The following is a 19182-nucleotide window of genomic DNA, read 5'->3' on the forward strand; positions in this document are numbered from 1 at the left end:
ATTCTGTATATTGTACATTTGCCAGAAATCGGAGCATGTTATTTTAATTTAGATGGAAGTGGTATGATTAAAGATCCATGTGCCTGATATGCATGGAGTAGCACTTGCAATGTTTGGCAATTAATCAAACAATCCCACAATCTGTTCGGAGAGGATGAACATGGAGATGAGGGATAAGAGATCCAGACTGGTTAGAGAGGAGACAACAATGACATGATGATTGTGGGGAATTGAGCATTTGGGCAATGTTGACAAGAAGAATGTAGTTTGTCAAATCCAATCCCATCAAACATGATCCAGTGGTAGGAAGAGGACTCATAAGTAGACCCATGTTAAGGGCCCCATGTAGCATAAAGAGTGCCCTAGTGAGGTGCAGGCAGACACTAAACACAAACTATAATGTCAATTATTTTTCAAATAAGCCTAAACTGTTACTCAGGATAGAAATAAACCCAGCAAAAATGATAGGAAATGTAACATAAATTTGTAAATTGTGCAGCTATATGGTGACTGAAACTAGGGATTGCAGCTATAATACACTACCTTACACAAGGCAAAATAACAGGGGTGCAGCCCGTAAACCCAAAACAAACCACATATAGGTAGTTGAAACAGGAAAGTTATGGGACCCTACTCCTGCACACATAGCCTAGTTACTTAAATGATAAGGTAATATAGCAGTGGTTCAATATTGCTCTTTAGGACCACTGGTTTGAGGTGTGGCAGGTACATTTTGGTATAGATGGCTTCGGAGAGTTCACCTGGATACCATTTTTATTAATAAGACAGTACATTTTATTGGACAGAAGCTTAGTGTGTTAGTGTATACTTACAGAAATGTATATACAATAAAAGACCTGTAACTTAGGCATGTGAATTACATGTAATTAACACTAAGCCAGAGGAAGATTTAATTGTAACAGTTTGTGTCTATTGTTAGCAGGGAAGTTAAGTATATTGATATATGATATTGTGGATGATACCCTAGTCCTATTATTTGTAAAGCCTGAATTGCTTCCCTAAATACTACAGCTATGTTTGAAATGCTGCAATATTGGATGTTTAAATTAGAAGCATGTTTCAGATTGGTCAAGAAACTTTGAATTCAGGGTAAAAACAAGACAATTAAAATGTACATGTATATAAGGATCAACATACACACGCGTCTATGTTGTCTTTAAAAGCAGATGACAAAAGTAATGTAAAAGCTCCACGCAAGGTACCTGGTACTATGTTAAGTATTGATAACATGCACTTACAGACCTGAGTTGTGTACATTTACCCTTGCAGCTACTACATTCGCCATAATTCTCTGACAGTCACTGTGGAAATTGTTTAACAACAACTTGAGGGACAAAGTCAGACACCTCTGGCCAAGGTTCTAGTGTACATGTGTTGCACAGTGACTCCCCTCCATCTTTTGTTGAACCAGGGCTCAGGTCCTAAATGCTACTCAAGTCCCACCATGCTACTCATGTCCTCCCCTTATTCTGCACTTCCTGACCACCCTCCCATCCTGTGAAAGTTGAGACATCAGCCATGGAGGATCGGGCTGTATAGAGCATGTGGCCTTGCATCACTAGATATGCCCACACTGTGTAGTGGACACTAGGCTAGGCTGCTGAAGTGCTCTTTGCATGGTCTTGCTGGTAATAGGCTGTCAAGCCAAGCTGTCACAACTCTTTAATGCCCCTTTTCTAGCAGGCCAGACCACCTGTAGGTGTTGCCAGTGGCATGAGTAGCAATCCCAATTCCATACCTCCGAATATCTTTTCTATATACAAACATATGCAATACATAGCCTAAAAACAAACAATACAAACAAATTGTGTATTTGAGAATGTCTACAATGGTGCAAAAATAGTGAAACTGTGGTCAAAATAAACACTTAACTAACAAAAATATTAATTTAATATATGATATAAAGTTTGAATAACCTTGTATAATTGAATCTATTACATCTTTAACCCCTTAAGGACACATGACATGTGTGACATGTCATGATTCCCTTTTATTCCAGAAGTTTGGTCCTTAAGGGGTTAAACACATTCAACAAATAAAGAAAGATAATGTGTATTGGCACCCAGGCCACTTTATCTCATTAAAGAGGTCTAGGTTTATTCTCCTCTATTTGACATTATAGTTTTAGAGAAACTGCAATGTTTATATTGCAGGGCAAGACTGCTTCTAGTGGTTGTATTTCAGAGAGCCACTAGATGCGCTTCCTCAATTCACACAGATTTTAACTCCATAAAATGATGCTGAATGCCCTTACGCATTGCATGAGCACAACCAGCATCTTGAATATCCCCACAGGAAAGCATTACTTCAGTGTTTTCTTATAGGGAACGGCTAGTGCAAACGTGCCCCTTAGGTTCCCCCATTGCCTCGAAGTCAAGTGATGAGACACCTTGGTGCTGAAATCAGGAAAGTGAAAGAAAGGGTTAAAAAAAACAACCTTAATGACTGCGGGAGAGGACCTGAAGTAAGAGGGACACAACAGTGTTAGAAATACAGTTTTGTATTCCTAACACTATAGTGTTCCTTTAATCCTTGCTAGCTCATCAGAGACATGTTCTATACACAAAAACTGCTTAATTAACACCTTAACACCATTAGGGTGTACTATGCTGCCCCACATTGAGTGAGCCTAAATGCCGTTAGGGCAGCATAGTACGCTCTAACGATCTTGCGCTCTCCGGCCGCCATTTACTTACCTGGACCGGCAAACCGTGGCGATCCCAGTCCAGGGGGACTACCTCAGGAGACAGGCAGTCCCCCTGCTTCCTTCCCTGCCTTCCAGGGCCATGTGATCGTGAGACAGGTCGCAAATCACATGGCGCGCAAAGCAGTCTACGAGACTGCCTGCAGGGGGACTGCCTGAGTGTTCAGGCAGTCCCCCTAGTGCCTAAAATTAAAAATAAAGTTAAGATCACACATTAAACACAGTATATTATACATGTATTATATACGTATAATATATTATAAGTTAATTAAAACACCTGATTAGCATATTATACACATATAATACATACATAATTTAATTCTTACTGTATTTTGGTATTAATATATTTATATTAATACCAAAATACATTTAGAATTAAATTATATATGTATGATATATTTATAATATGCTAATCAGATTGTGTGGTTACACGTGGTCTGCGGTTGTGAGGCCGGTTGGATGTACTGCCAAATTCTCTGAAACGCCTTTGGAGACGGCTTATGGTAGACAAATTAACATTTAATTCACGGGCAACAGCTCTGGTGGACATTCCTTCAGTCAGCATGCCAATTGCACACTCCCTCAAAACTTGCAACATCTGTGGCATTGTGCTGTGTGATAAAACTGCACATTTTAGAGTGGCCTTTTATTGTGGCCAGCCTAAGGCACACCTTTGCAATAATCATGCTGTCTAATCAGCACCTTGATATGCCACACCTGTGAGGTGGATGGATTATCTCGGCAAAGGAGAAGTGCTCACTAGCACAGATTTAGACAGATTCGTGAACAATATTTGAGAGAAATAGGCCTTTTGTGTACATAGAAAAAAGTCTTAGATCTTTGAGTTCAGCTCATGAAAAATGGGGGGAAAAACAAAAGTGTTGCGTTTTTATAATTTTGTTCAGTGTATGTATGTATGTATGTATGTATGTATGTATGTATATATATATATATATATATATATATATATATATATATATATATATATATATTATATATATATATATATTATATATATATTAAATGTGTATATTTATCTACTATATTTACATAATTAATACATTTTATTATTTATAAGTCAAGGGAACGTCCTGACAACTCAGAAAGTCAATTGAATTTAAATTACAAGCCCTATATTTAACCCTGTAACTTTCTATAACACCATAAAACCTGTACCTGTGGTTTTACTCGTGAGACTTCGCTGAACACAAACATGAGTGTTTTAAAAACTAAAACATGTAATGATGATGATATCATCAGTGAAAGTGCAATTGTTGTGTGAAAAATGAAAAAAAAATATGAAAACTAAATTTGGCTAGCGTTTGTGACTAAGTGGCTACTACAAAAGACTGGACTTGCCCAATTCAGAATACCCTGGGTTGTCTTCTTTTGTGAATGAAAGGCCACGATGGGGGTAATTCTCATTCCTTGGCTGCCATATGGTCTCAAAGGCTACATAGGCTCAGCAAACCAAATGGGAAAGCCCTATATTTGTTCCTGTAACTTTCCAAAAACCCATAAAACCTGTACATGGGGGGTACTGTTTTTCCAGTGTGAAATCACTGAACATAAATATGAGTGTTAGAGCAGTATTGACAATGATATCATCTGTGAAAGTGCAGTTTCTTTTGTGAAATATGCACGCAAAAAAATGTGAATGCTAACTTTAGCCAGTGTTTGTGACTAAGACTGGACATACCCCATTTTGAATACCCCTGGTTGTCTACTTTTGGTAATGGTATGCCATGAGGGGGGTAATTCCCATTCCTGGGCTCCCATATACTCTCAAAGGCAGCATAACCAATCTGGCAAATTTGAATGAGTAAATTTAATAGGAAAGTCCTATATTTGACCCTGTAACTTTCCAAAACTCCAGAAAACCTGTACATGCAGGATACTGTTTTACTCATGAGACTCACAAATATGAGTGTTTTAGAGCAGTTAAATGTATAATGACAATGAGGTAATCAATGAAAGTGCAGTCTTTGTGTGAACAATGCAAACAACTTATATGAACGCTAACTTTGGCCAGGGTTTGTGACCAAGTGGCTACTACAAAAGACTGGACATACCCCATTTTGAGTACCCTGGGTTGTCTACTTTTACAAATGGTATGCCATGCTGGGGTTAATTTTCATTCCTGGACTGCCATACAGTCCCAAATGCAGCATAGGCCCAGCAAACCAACCTGGCAAATTTCAATGTGTAAAAATGAAAAAGGGGTAGGCCCTTTATTTGACCCAGTAACTCTCCTTAACACCATAAAACCTGTACATAGTGGGTACTTTTTTACTTGTGGAACATCACTGAATACAAATATGTGTAATTTATTGCAGTAAAAACTAACAATATTATGAAATTAACAGTTAAAATGCCATACAGAACTTGAAAAATAAAATTTCTTAATTTTTCTAAATGTTTTAAGTTTTATTCATATATAATTATGTTTCATATATAAATATTTGATATAAAATGAAAGCCCTGTTTCTCCTGAACAACAAAAATATATAATATGTGTGCTTGCACCTGATATGAAAGAGTTGAATTATGGTTGAACAGACATATAGCGCAAATTCCAGGTTTTGTTTACGTTTTGTTTTGATCACAACTTGTACAACTGACTCTTTCCTTAACCCCTTAATGACACAACTTCTGGAATAAAAGGGAATCATGACGGAATATATCCGTCGTCTGTCCTTAAGGGGTTAAGGGGTTAAGGTAACGTTGTTTTGGTAACTATAGTGTCCCTTTACGGATTTCATAGGACAAAATGAAGGTAGAACGCCTGTTCATATGCTTTTCTACAATTTTAAAATGCTCAGCATTCTGTTTAAATAATCATGTACTGTAAGCAGCTCTCCTCCGTTTGCAGTAAGAAAGGAAGTCGATTTCCCCTGTAAATATAGTAAGAAAACGGAGTTCCCCTCAGTTTCGGATTCATTTGAACCCTATGTAGAATTGCAACTTTTACAATTTTCTGTATGGCTCAAGATTGCAGAAGATTATATTTGTAGTTTAAAGGGACAGTCTTCTAAGCACCAGCATCTCTTCATCTTAATTAAAGGAACACTTCCACTCCCATAAGAGCTGACTTTTCTGGGTGTGTGGTGGTGTAGACTGAAGATTCTGGGCATCTTGACTATGCCTCTGAATTGGGGTGTACATACTGCCCCTGGACCTTTGTAAATCAAAAGCGTAATTTCTGATAAATCATCACTGTTTATATGTTGCAGTAACCATGCCTACTGTCTGTCAGGCAGAGAGCTACGTTGAATTGTAATATATTCAATTATTGAATCTATCTGATATCAAGTGTCAGTATGCAAAGTATGAAGACGCCTGATGCTGTAGGCATCCAAAGATTCTCTATGAGAAGCATTAGAATCAGTGCTTCTCATTGGGAGTACGTTTTTTTTTTTATTAGAGTGTTCTCTTAACTGCAGACTTTTGACTGGCCTGTTCTCGACAAACACAGAGAAGACTGAAACCAAACATAGCAAAGCAACAGTGTGTTTTGTTTAAATGATCATCACACCAGGTCAGGTCAAGACCACAAGACAGATTGAAAGTGAAAAACTGTCAAAATAAACTTCTTGGCATCTGGATGACGGATTGCATCATAATGAACACTGCATCATGCAATTTGCTATTTTACTATAATTTCTAGTAATTCATATATATTTGACCATTTAATAGTACATATATATATATATATATATATATATATATATATATATATATATATTGTTTTACTTTTTTTAAGAAAAACAAAATTATTACTGTTATAATATAATGTTATAATTTTTTATAATTATACCAAGAAAATACATTTGTAAAAAATATAAATATTTTGTCTTATCCAGTCAGCTCACTGTTTTTCTCTAAAGCTGAGACTGAATTTTGATCTCATTGATTTCTTTGCTGGGTCGAATGTCAGTCTCAAGTATTTTCATATATCCTTATCCATTATTTAACTAATCTGCAATCTGCAGAGTTGAGTCATGCATCCACTAAAACTTTATGTTAAAAATTTTTAATCCACTTTCCTTTTTCTCTAATTTATTATCTTAAAATAATTTCAATAAAAAATATATCCAATACACAATATTTAATATATATACAAATATATTCAACAAATATGATTTACTTTAATATGTTACACAATTCATACCAATGTTCAAATAAAGAAATGTAGAAAATGACATAAATGCACATTTTTGTTGATATACAATACCCAGAATTCATAAATACACACTTTTTAACGAACTCTGTACCCTGCTTAATTATCCCAAAATATGTTTTTAAACAATCCAACAATCTTGACACTTGGCTATGATTCTAGAAAGCTATTTCCAGAAGTAAATGCGATATATAATTGAAACACTTGAGAGATAATATTAGCTGCAATTAAAAAACACCACTCTATAAAATAATATATTGCCATCCACTTACCTTTAAAGGAACTCCTTTTTTATCATGATTTGGAGAATAACTGCTGTAAATTCACTAGGAAACGACTAAACCTGATAATATAAAAGAAATAAAACAATAAATAAATCAGAAATATAGTTGCAAATTCTCAATGCAGTCGTCTTTGCTGGCCTTTTACAGTTCCGTACAGCATGAGTCTGCGAAGCTGCAATGTAGTGGTCTATAAATATTGACCCTAACACTTGCTCAATACTTTACTTGCTCATGGAACAGGTCTGTGTTACTGTACACCATGTAATGCTTAGATGAAGTTCTCAGCTGCTCAGACAAAGCAGAGGATTGGCTCCCTGTGCTCCAACAGAGTGACTGCCTGGAAATACCATTCCAGTGCCAGCTATACAGATGCTGTGTGCCTTCTCGGGGGCCCAAATCAGGCTACTTAATGAAATATATATGCTCACCTTTTTTTTTTTAAAGGAATTTATTATGTAGATTTCTCACTGATAAACAATCATATATAAGGCACTCATATAAGCCAGTTTCCACCCATTCAAAAATGTAAATCGAACAACTTCTTCTAGGACCGAAGCTGCCCTTATGCCAAAGGGGTCTATAACTGGCACCCAAGAGGAGGTGTGAAAGATTTTAAAAGGGGGTTGGGCATTTTGCCCAAGGAGGTCATGTTACAGTTTTCAATTAAAAAATCTGAGTTTTAGAATGTATATTTTCTAGTTCCCAACATATGCGCTATAAATTATAACATAATATATAATGCCACTATATTTAACAGGTGAAATAAGGCTTTTGGTTCTGCCAAGCCACTTAATATAAAGTTCTTCTTCTTTTTTTTTTTTTTTTTATAAATTTGAACTTGTAAGTAGCATAAAGAGTATATTAATAATGCTTAGATGAATATATTCAGCTTTTAAACCTTTGGCTGCTAGCAAGCTTGGCGACAAATGGCAAAGCAATTTACTACCTAACACTCTAGCATTTGAACAGCAAAACAGTGACGAATATTTAGACCACGATAGAAAGAAAACAATCATAAAAGATAAAACAAAATAAAAAAATAAAGGAAAAAAAACTCCAAAAAACTTTAAACAAGAAAGAAAAATTAGAGTGCATCTAATTTTTTTCTTTGGGCGGTACTGAAAAATATTTAAAATTATGAGTGAGTTGCAATTTGAATTTTCTATGTTCCAGAAAAAAAGCACAGATGACAACTATTACTGGATATAAACAAGGAAATTCATTAAACAAGGAATTGCACATTTGAGCCCAAAACAGCCGAGCAAGACGTATAGCTGACCTAGAGAATGCAGACCTCCCAAGTCACAAGACACACCCATGCCTAGCTGGTGGTTCTGTTCAGCCCATCCCAATCCTCTCCCATGTTCAGATCTGCCAAATTTGACAGGTATTAGAATGCCTCAATTTTTGTTGTTTCCGACCATCATTTGTAATATCCTGACAATTCCTTGTAGTATTGAGCACTGCCTAGATGAACCATTTAGAAATAGGAAGAGGGCTCTAAAAAATAATCATAGTTCTCCAAGAATTGATCCATGCAGTGGAAGCTCTAGAAACAGTACGGGGGAATAAGGGGTGAACGAGGGGGTACAAAACATACCACAGTCAAAACTGGGGAGAACTCTAATCATTACCACTATTAAATCATATTAGAAGTGGTTGCAGAGGGGATATAGGCTGTTATTGGTGCAAGGGCGGGCTAATGGCTGTTATGGGTGCAGGGGAGGGATATTGGCTGTAGTGGGTGCACGGGATAATAGAGGATTTAATGGGTGCAGTGTGTAACAGGGACTGTAGTGGATGCCTGGGAAATAGTGGCATTAGTGGGTGCAGGGGTAATCGGGAGTGTAGTGGGTGCAGGGGGTAATAGGGAATGTAGTGGGTGCATAGGGAAGTAGTGACTTTAGTGGGTGCAGGGGCAATAGGGACTGTAGTGGTTGCAGGGGGTAATAGGGACTGTAGTGGGTGCAGGGGGTATTAGGGACTGTAGTGCGTGAATAGGTTAACAGGGCTGTGTGTGGCGGGTAAAAGGGGCTTTTGTGGGTAAAGAAGATAGGGGCTACATTGGGGGATATGAGCAGACTTTGTGGAATGGGGTATTAGTGAGGGGATCATTTAATATATTTTTTTAATTCCATTAAAAAAATAATTTATTCGCCCCTCCCTGAGAGACACTTCATTCCAGCTGGTGCAGTGGTGCATATCAGAGAAAAGCCACGGTAATGTGAGTCATTCGGGCTCCCTGGTATGTGGTAAAGAAGTGGTACATGCCCGAATTTCCAAAAATTCCACTTTGCAATATCCCAAAATGCAAAATCTTTGCATATTTCCATGTAACATAAAAAAACTTTTTTTTCTCTTGTGATGCCCTTCATAGGCATCTTCATAGACATCTTTATAGGCATCAATATTTGTATTTGCAAAAAATCCTTGTATTTTACTCAGATCACCTTTCTCACGGTGAGAATCCCCCTCCCCCTCTTTTTGTGTTCTCTGGTATCTACTTTTGTGTTTAATTCACATTGTTTAAAATAATGATGGGAAACTCCAAGTCAGGACTAATCGCTTCTGGCTGATTGTACTTTGTATTCTACTGATCTTGTCCCAACTTTTAATAAAGAATTAATAAAGAGTTTTAAAAAAAGTTTTGCATTTTAGCCAAAGGCCACAGAAGAGAATATCTGACCCATTTTCACTTGTCTCCTGAGTGGCTTCTTGGTATTGACTGCTTGGTGCTTCTAGCAAATCAGACTTTAACTGGAATTCAAATCATGGTCAACAACAAGGGAATATATAGGTAAGGATAGACCAGTAGAAGCTCACCACTTGCTGTATACTTCCCAGAACAAATAAAAGTAGAATTTTTTTTTCTAGTCTAAATGTTTCCTGAACTTGTTTACATGATATTTTTACACAAACTGAATTTAAAGGGAAATGTTCCTGTTCTATAAATTGGCTGAATGCTTGGTCAACTACCAATATGTTTTCCTTACAAGAATCCAGTTTCGCACAAATTACCAACAATGCTTCTCATAGAGAAGCATCTAAACCAGTGTTTTAAACGGGATTTAGGCTAGGAAGGTGCCTGCTTTACTGCTGGAACTTGTTACTAAGGAGATTTAAAAAATATTTTTTTCTACATTTAAATTAAATTAGAATTTTAGAAAATAAACCAGAGGGAAAGTGCAGTTAACCAGTAAAGAGGGACTGGGGATTGGAGTGTCCCTTTAAGCAGAAGGTCAATTGTAAAGGATGTTACGAAAAACCACGTTGAAGTTTAAAGCAACACACTACACGTCCACACACTACTACATAGTGCTGGATGTTGGCATGCTGGGAGTGTAGTCGCCATGCCATAATTTTTGAATTGTGTTGGTTGAAGGAGGTCTCTTTAACTGTTTACCAATATGTATCTGAGCCATATTGTTTAACCATATTGTTTAACCAGTATATATATATATAATATGCAAATGAATGTGGCTACAGTTTTTTGAATGCTTAGACACTTAGTGTAACTTAGTGTAAAGTTGGATTAAAGCATTTACTCCCACCAGTCCATGGTTCATAAAAAATGAAAAGCTGTCATCATAGTTCTAACATGAACATTTCTTTACCGTCTCATGTGTTACACACCTGTAGCCATCTGTGGTCTGCTCAGTGACAGCAAAAGAAAATGTGACCTAGACACGCGCTCTATTGCACCGCTGTGTTATGTAATTTAAGCAATCTCATAAACACTATTTTTAGTTTTAGCAAGGATCTAATCTCCTGTTAGCATTTAAGATCGCAAGCTGTCATACATACTTGGCTGTATGTTTTTTTTAATTTAATTTCTCATAAAGCATAATGATAAAAGTATTCTTAAAATTCCACTGTGTTTTTTTGATACAGTGCATTCTGAAATGAATTGAAGGAAAGCTTGCTTGAAGTTTAGGACAGGTCTGTATTACTAAATTGCTGTTTACCACTTCACAAAAGTAATTGCTACCTACAGGCAGGATGAGAGACCCTAAAAAAGTTTTTAAAAAAAGGCAAAAACATTTTTCCTGAAACCTGTATTATAAAGAGGTACAGGTTAAGCCTGAAACACAGGATTCCTTTGTGCTATTTAAAAAAAAGATTTTCTTAAGCTAGTAAATGTTTTTTCTTTAACATCAATTGCTCAAAACATATTTGTATACCGTTTTTTTTACACTTTTGAATAACATTGGAGGAACAGAGTTTAAAGAAACACTGCAAGCACCATAACAACTACAGCTTAATATAGTGGGTAAAGTTAAATGGCGCCATGCCCTGGTAAGAAATCTAACTGTTTTAGCACAGTTTGACAAGTTATTGGGTGCTGGTCCTGTATACAGTTTCTCCTGCAAGAATAGCTAGATATCACTGTATAGCAAAGCTCAGCTGACCCATGCTCATTGACAGCTGACTCTGCATGTTCCTGCCTTGTGCTTTAGAGCAATTCAGCTTCTCCTGCTGGAAAAGAGTAGATGTGGTGGATGCAACACAGGTGCCTGGTGGGACCTGTGCTTTTTTAAAAGCCATTGAATAGGTGTTACATGTTAAGTGTATTTTACTATTTTGTATTTTTTTTTAATTGTTTTATTAACTAGCAAATCTAATAAAGATCTTTATTGGACTTCACCCTGATTGTTTGCGGAGCTTGGGACCACATATTTCTTTAGTGGGAAAATACCACCTGAGCGTTGTGTAGTGAGCAATACGCTGATTTGCTCCATACTTGTGAGTACCTCTCCTATTTTTTTTTTATCAAACATATATTTGCATCAGTGAGCACTATAAATTTTATTCTGTGTTTTGCATATACAACCTACTGTATCTAGTTCAAGGTTCTTTTCACTATGGCACTTTAAGTTAAGAAGACACCACATATCCTCAGATGGGGATTATAACATCCAGGCGCAACTAGATAGAGCTATCCTAGCTCTACAAACTGTGAGTGCAATTTATTTTCTTATTTTTAATAGTTACAGGATACATTATATTTTGCTATATTTTCTGTCTCCACATATTCTACTACTTCTGGAAACACCTCTACCCTAAGCAGTACATCAAGGTGCTACCCCATCTTCTTATCTGTTCACACTTTTTATTGCCCCCCCCCCCCCCCCCCCAGCTTTTCCAGCTTGTGCTGCTATTTCGTTTCAATGTGAGAATACACTGCAATACCGTGAATGGAGAAAGACAGCTTATCCCTGCTTCTTTCTCCGGACTGCATCCGCAGGGGAGCAGCAGCCAGCAACTGCAGAGACAGACTACAGATCAGGTAAGTGAGCATGGGGGGGCAACCTACAGATCAGGTAAGTGAGGGATGGGGGTGAGGGGGCAGCCTAAAGATCAGATAAATGAGACATGGGGGGAGGGCAGCCTACAGATCAGGTAAGTGAGGGATTGGGGGCAGCCTACAGATCAGGTAAGTGAGACATGGGGGGCAGCCTACAGATCAGGTAAGTGAGGCATGTGAGGGACAGCCTACATATCAGTTAAGTGAGGCATGTGGGGGCAGCCTACAGATCAGGTAAGTGAGGGATTGGGGGGCAGCCTACAGATCAGGTAAGTGAGGGATGGGGGCAGCCTACAAATCAGGTAAGTGAGGGATGGGGGGCAGCGTACAGATCAGGTAAGTGAGGGATGGAGCAGAGGGATGGAGCAGAAATGAGCAGAAAGGTTCTGCAAGGAGCAGGAGGGGTCAGTAAGAAATAGGAAGGAGCAGGAGGTGGCAGCTAGAAGCAGGAAGGGGTAGGAAAGGTTTGCAAGGAGCAGGAGGGTGAAGTAGAAGGAGCAGAGATGAACAGGAAGGGGCAGCAAGGAGCAGGAGAGGTCAGAATGGAGCAGGAGAGGTCAGAATGGAGCAGGAGAGGTCAGAAAGGAGCAGGAGGGGTCAGCAAGAAGAAGGAGGGGTCTGCAAGGGGCAGGAGGGATCTTCAAGGGGCAGGAGGGGTCCGCAAGGGGTAGGAGGGATCTGCAAGGGGCAGGAGAGGTCCGCAAGGGGCAGGAGGGATCCGCAAGGGGCAGGAGGGATCCGCAAGGGGCAGGAGGGATCCACAAGGGGCAGGATGGGTCAGCAAGGAGTAGGAAGAGGCAGCAAGGAGCATAAAGGGTCTGCAAGGAGCAGGAAGGGGAAGCAAGGAGAAAGAAGGGGCAGCAAGGAGCAGGAAGGGGCAAAAAGAATCAAAAGGAGCACAAAGGTAAAGTAGGAGAAGTAACAGAAAGGGTCTACAAGGAACAGAAAGAAGGGAGTGGAAAGAAGCAGGAAAGGGCAGCAAGAAGGAGGAAGGGTCTGCAATGAGCAGAAATGAGCAGGAAGGGAAATCAAGGAGCAGAAAGGGTCAACAATTATCTGGAAGGGGCAGAAGAAGCACAAAGGTAAAGTAGGAAAAGGAACAGAAATGAGCAGCAAGGAGCAGGAAGGGTCTGCAAGAAGCAGGAGGGTGCAGAAAGGGGCAGCAACGAGCGGGAAGGGTCTGCAGGAAGGGGCAGGAAGGGGCTGCAAGTAGAAGGAAGATCAGAAAGAGAAAGGAGCAAAAGGCGCGCAAAATAGGCAGAACGGTAAAGGAGCGGAAGGTGCCAAGGAGGAGAGAAGACCGTATCAGAAGAAAAAGAAGACTGTGTCAAATGAAGGAGAAGAAAATGAGATTGGAGCAGGAAGGACAAGTGAAGTGATCCCTCCACTTCATTCTGGACACCACATCATGAGGCTTAGGTACTTGGTCCTGGCAGGAAACTTTGGACCTTCTCATCTTCCCAGGAAAAAAACATATCAGTGTTAATGTGTTCACTTTTATTTACTGAGTGTCAGGAAACACAGGGCCGCTGGGTAGAGGTGCCTCTGATTGGCTACACCGTTCAGCTGGCACTCTAAGCCAATCAATAGCTCCCCATTCATAAAAACATTTAAAAAATTATGAATCAGGAACTAGCGATTGACTTAGAGCGTCAGCTGACCACTCTAGCCAATCAGCGGCCCCCATGCCTGACGTCAATCTGCACTTCCTGACACTCCGTTTCAGAAGCCAAATACCACTGAGCGACCTGGAGATCTGGTGCTGGAGGAAGCCTTTGGGGTTAAACAATTTGAGAGCAGTTTCACCCCAAGGCGCCTCCTTGCATCATGGCATTTTCATTTAGATGAAGTTGTTATGATGACCAGAATGCTCCTTTAATTTGATTAAAGGAACACTACAGTGTCAGGAAAACAAACAAATATTCCTGACACCATAGTTGTGATGAGTATTCCTGACACCATGACACTGTCAAAAAGGGGTCAAGCATGGATGTCATTACAATTATGCCTCCCCCCTCCCCCCCCCGGAAAAATTCCTGCGGAAGCCCATGCCCATCTCCCATATATCCTGAAGAGATTTAATGTTTAATGATACAGATATTTAGATTCTTCCAACACTAAAAAATGTAAAATAAATACATTTAAAAAATAATAATAAAAAAAAAAAAAAGATTAAGATGGGGTATTAAAACCAAACATCAATTTGTGCATTTTAAAGCTTTTTTTAAATCACAAGCTGCTTATTTGTTTAGCCTTTCCTCAGATAGTTCTAATTTCTTTGGTTCCAACAAATATCACTCAATAAGCCAAGGATTTTGGTTAAATTACAGTAATATGCTATTTCCTTGGATTGGCAGCATGGGCGTGGGGCTGAAACAGGTTCATTTTGTCTACACAAACTCCTGCCAACCATATAAACTGCTGTCGTCCAACCATTCTACGGACTGCATTATGACCATTCTCACACTGTATCATGGAAAAGCACAGATCACCTCAGTGGCCAAAGACAGTGCTTTATAACAATTTTTTAGGTTTCAAAAAATGCGCTTGGCATGTTTATTTAAACCTTATAAAAAAATAACATTCCAAAAGGAGAAAAATTGGAGGATAACGGTTTCACAATAAAGAAAACAAAGGGATAAAAAAAAATTCATCTTGGTCAACAGATGAAATTGATTACAATAATAACGAAAGGTATTGTGCTCTGCTAAGTCCTGCGTCTGGCAGTGATTTAACAATTTGCTGAAGAATTATCAAAGCCTTTAAATAATTTAAAACAAAAAAAGACTATGCAATACTTATTTTATATTATTATGAAATCCATCTTTATTTTGGCACCTGATAGAAAAACTGGGCATATTAAAACTAATTTTCAACAGAGATGTAGTGTAACTGGAAATGCTGAAATTGTTATAGTAAACAAATATAATAATGAATCTCAAAAGATTTTTAAAGCTTGCAATTTTTGCATTTAAAAGGAAATTATAGCTCCCTATAGTGCCCTTCTTCCTTGCACCCCCCCGCCCCCCCTCCCCACCATGAAGCAGAAGAGGTTAAACACCCCTTCTGTCACTTATCTGATTTCAGCGCCGATGTCCCCTGCTCCTCCTCCAGCAACGACAAGGCGTTTATGGAAAACTCACTAAAATAGATGTTATTAAATTATAACTATTATTTTTCTTTTTAAAAGGATCACTATAGGGTCAGGAACACAAACAAGTATGCCTGACCCTATAGTGTTAAAACCACCATCTAGCCCCACTGGGCCCCTCATACCTCCATAAATATAGTAAAAATCTTACTGTATTCAAGCCTGAAGCTGTTACTCTGCATGCTGAAAAACAAGCAGTCTTCCCAATAGGATTGGCTGAGACTGACAAGGAGGCAGATCAGGGGCAGAGCCAGCATGATTCAAACACAGCCCTGGCCAATCAGCATCTCCTCATAGAGATGAATTGAATCAATGCATCTCTATGAGGAAAGTTCAGTGCCTGCATGCAGAGGGAGGAGATACTGAATGTTTGGATGCATTTAATGCAGCCATGACCCAGGAAGGATCTCTAACAGCTACCTGAGGAGTGGCCAGTGAAGTTATCACTAGGCTGTAATGTAAACACTGTTTTTTCTCTGTAAATATCGTGTTTACAGCAGAAAGCCTGAAGGTAATGATTCTACTCACCAGAACAAATTCAATAAGCTGTAGTTGTTCTGGTAACTATAGTGTCCCTTTAAATAGTATCACTTTACAATTGTACAAAAACTAATAATGTATATTTTTCTGAACCCAGAAGGAATCCTGCATGCTGATCAACATTATGTTTCTAGAGCAGTTGTAACAATTGAATAAATGCAATAAATGCAATAAATGCAATGTCACTAAAATATTAGAACTCACTAAAACCATGTTGAATACATAAAATGGGCATACTACAAAGAAATTCCAAAACTACCTACAGGAAAAGTCAGAAAATGGGAAGTGGTAGCAGCAGAAGAGATAAAAGAAGGGCACATGTATGGGAGCGGGGATATATGGTTGTATTATGGGGGATAAAGGCTGTAGTGTTAGGAGATAGGGGATATAATGTAGGGAATGTTAACAGTTGCTTCAGTGTGGGGGAAACGGGCACCTTTGTGGGGGATAGAGGCTTTAGTGGGGGATATGGACAATTTTGGGAAATAGAAACAGCATTGTGGTGGGATAGGGGCAGTATTGTGAAGGATCGGGGCTTTATTTTTATGGGGACAGGAGCCATATTGTAGGGGATTGATTCTTTAACGGGGGGATATAGGTGGTATTGTGGGAGATTGGGGCTTTATTTTGTTGGGGACGGGGGCCATATTGTAGGGGATTGATTCTCTAACAGGGGATATGGGCAGTATTGTGGGGCATTGGGGCTTTATTTTGATGGGGACAGGGCCCATATTGTAGGGGATTGATTCTCTAATGGGTGGGATATGGGCGGTATTGTGGGGGATTGGGGCTTTAGTGTTGTGGGATAGGGGCAGTATTGTAGGGGAAGGGGGCATTAGTGGAGGGATAGGAACAGTGTTGTGGGAGATTGGGGCTTTATTTTGATAGGGACAGGAACCATATTGTAGGGGATTGATTCTTTAATGGGAGTATATGGGCAGTATTGTAGAGGATTGGGACTTTATTTTGATAGGGACAGGAGTCATATTGTAGGGGATTGAATCTTTAACATGGGGATATTGTCACTATTGTGGGAGATTGGGGCTTTATTTTGATGGGGACAGGGCCATATTATAGGTGATTGATTCTTTAATAGGGGGTATGGGCAGTATTGTGGAGGATAGGGGCTTTAGTGTTGTGGGATAGGGACAGTATTGTGGGAGATTGGGGCTTTAGTTGGGGTGGATAAGAACAGTATGGTGAGTATTGAGGCTTTAGTGTGGGATAGGGTCAATATTGTGGGGGATTAGGGCTTTGGTGTGGGAGGTAGGGACAGTATTGTGGGGGATTTGGATTTTAAAGAGGGGATAGGGCAGTATTGTGAAGGAGTGGGGCTTCAGTGGGGGTATATGGGCAGTATTGTGGAGGGGATAGAAAAAGTATTGTTGGGGATTGGTGCTTTAGTGTGAATATTGGGGCTTTGGTGTGCATTATTGTTGGTGATTGAGGATTCAGTGTGAAACACAGTGTGGGATAGGGTCAGTATTGTGGGGATTAGGACTTTAGTGAGGGGGTAGGGCAGTATTGTGAAGGAGTGGAGCTTTAGTGGTGGTATAGGGGCAGTATTGTGGGGAGGATAGGAACTATATTGTGGGGATTGGTGCTTTAGTGGGGGTGATTGAGGATTTAGTGTGAAACACTCAAAATCCAGACAAACATACAAGCAACCACAGACACAATCTCATTAATTAATTCTAAACTTCTAAGGGCACTGATGTTGCCCCCACATATGCCAGCTTTGACCTCGCTATGCTAGACTAATTGCTGTTTCATCCTTTGGACTTGTTTCAGTTCATTACTATTAAGTTGTGTTCGATACATAGATGACGTGTTCATGTTGTGAGGGTCACATTAGAGTCCTTATTTGAATTTTTAAAATGTATTAATAGACTTGAACCTACTATTACATTCTCTTGAACATGAACTTTGATTTTTTTTTTTTAAATCCCTTATGTAAATATTTTAATTAGAATAATTGGAGACACATTTTCCATGGGCATTTTTTTTAAAGAAGACTGATAAAAATAACCTATTATCGTATAAGAGTTCACATCTAGCAAATGTATTTAGGTCTGTTCCCAGAAGCCGGTTCCCCAGAGTAAGGAGATTAGTTTCTGATAATCTCCTAGTTGATAAGAAATTAAATCAGATGACATTGAAAAATAAATTAGAGACTATCCCATGGATATTCCTGAATTTAAAACAGAAAGGTTCCTAGTATTGATAGGTCTACCCTTATTATTATTATTATTATTATTATTATTTCATTATTTATATAGTGCCATCAGATTCTGTAGCGCTGTACAATGGGTGGACTAACAGACATGTGATTGTAACCAGACAACTGGACGTACAGGAACAGAGAGGTGGAGGGCCTTGCTCAATGAGCTTAAATTCTAGAGGGAGTAGGGTATAGTGACACAAAGGGTAAAAGTAGGGGTACGAAGTAGGTTGTTAGAAAAATATTCACTGAAGGCTTAGTAGGTAATTTTTGACAGTTGCAGGAGAGAAGTCATGGGAGTGGGGGAACAAAAACCTGCTAACAGTTTAATTGAGTTTTCAATGATTTTTTGAATGAGTGGAGACTGGGTGAAAGTCTTACGGAGAAGGGAAGGGAGTTCCACAGAAGAGGTGCAGCCATGGAGAAGTCTTGGAGGCGAGCATTAGAGGTGGGAGTATGGACAGAGGATAGACATAGGTCTTCGGCAGAACGTAGGGGCCTGGACGGGACATACTTGTGTATTAGGGAGGATAGGTAGGCCGGAGCAGCATTATGTAGGGACTTGTAAGCAAGTAAGCAAATTGAGCCCTATATCTAACTGGAAGCCAATGCAGGGATTGACAGAGGAGGGAGGTGTGGGAGGTGCGAGCAGACAGGAAAATGACCCTCGCCGCCGCATTCATTAGAGATTGCAGCAGTGCACAATATATTGTGAGTAAATTTTATACTTTCTTTTAATTTATACTCCAGTTAAAGCAGTGAGCACTATATATTTT

The 19182-nt window shown here is 39.0% G+C and overlaps 1 protein-coding gene across 4 annotated transcripts in view; it reads right to left on the reverse strand.

The window, feature by feature from the left end:
• Nucleotides 1–19182, reverse strand: part of BMPR1B (bone morphogenetic protein receptor type 1B) — a 407993-nt gene that overhangs the window by 195861 nt on the left and 192950 nt on the right. For 2 of the 4 annotated variants that reach the window (XM_063458615.1, XM_063458616.1), the window contains one exon: nucleotides 7178–7248. The exons of 1 other annotated variant lie outside the window; for it this stretch is intronic. The gene's annotated coding sequence lies outside the window, so the exon portion shown is untranslated. Of the gene's footprint in view, nucleotides 1–7177; nucleotides 7249–7414; nucleotides 7437–19182 lie in introns of those variants that run through there. One more of the 4 variants, XM_063458617.1, reaches the window with a different exon arrangement.

Source organism: Pelobates fuscus, chromosome 6, assembly GCF_036172605.1.
Source record: "Pelobates fuscus isolate aPelFus1 chromosome 6, aPelFus1.pri, whole genome shotgun sequence".
Classification (NCBI taxonomy): domain Eukaryota; kingdom Metazoa; phylum Chordata; class Amphibia; order Anura; family Pelobatidae; genus Pelobates; species Pelobates fuscus.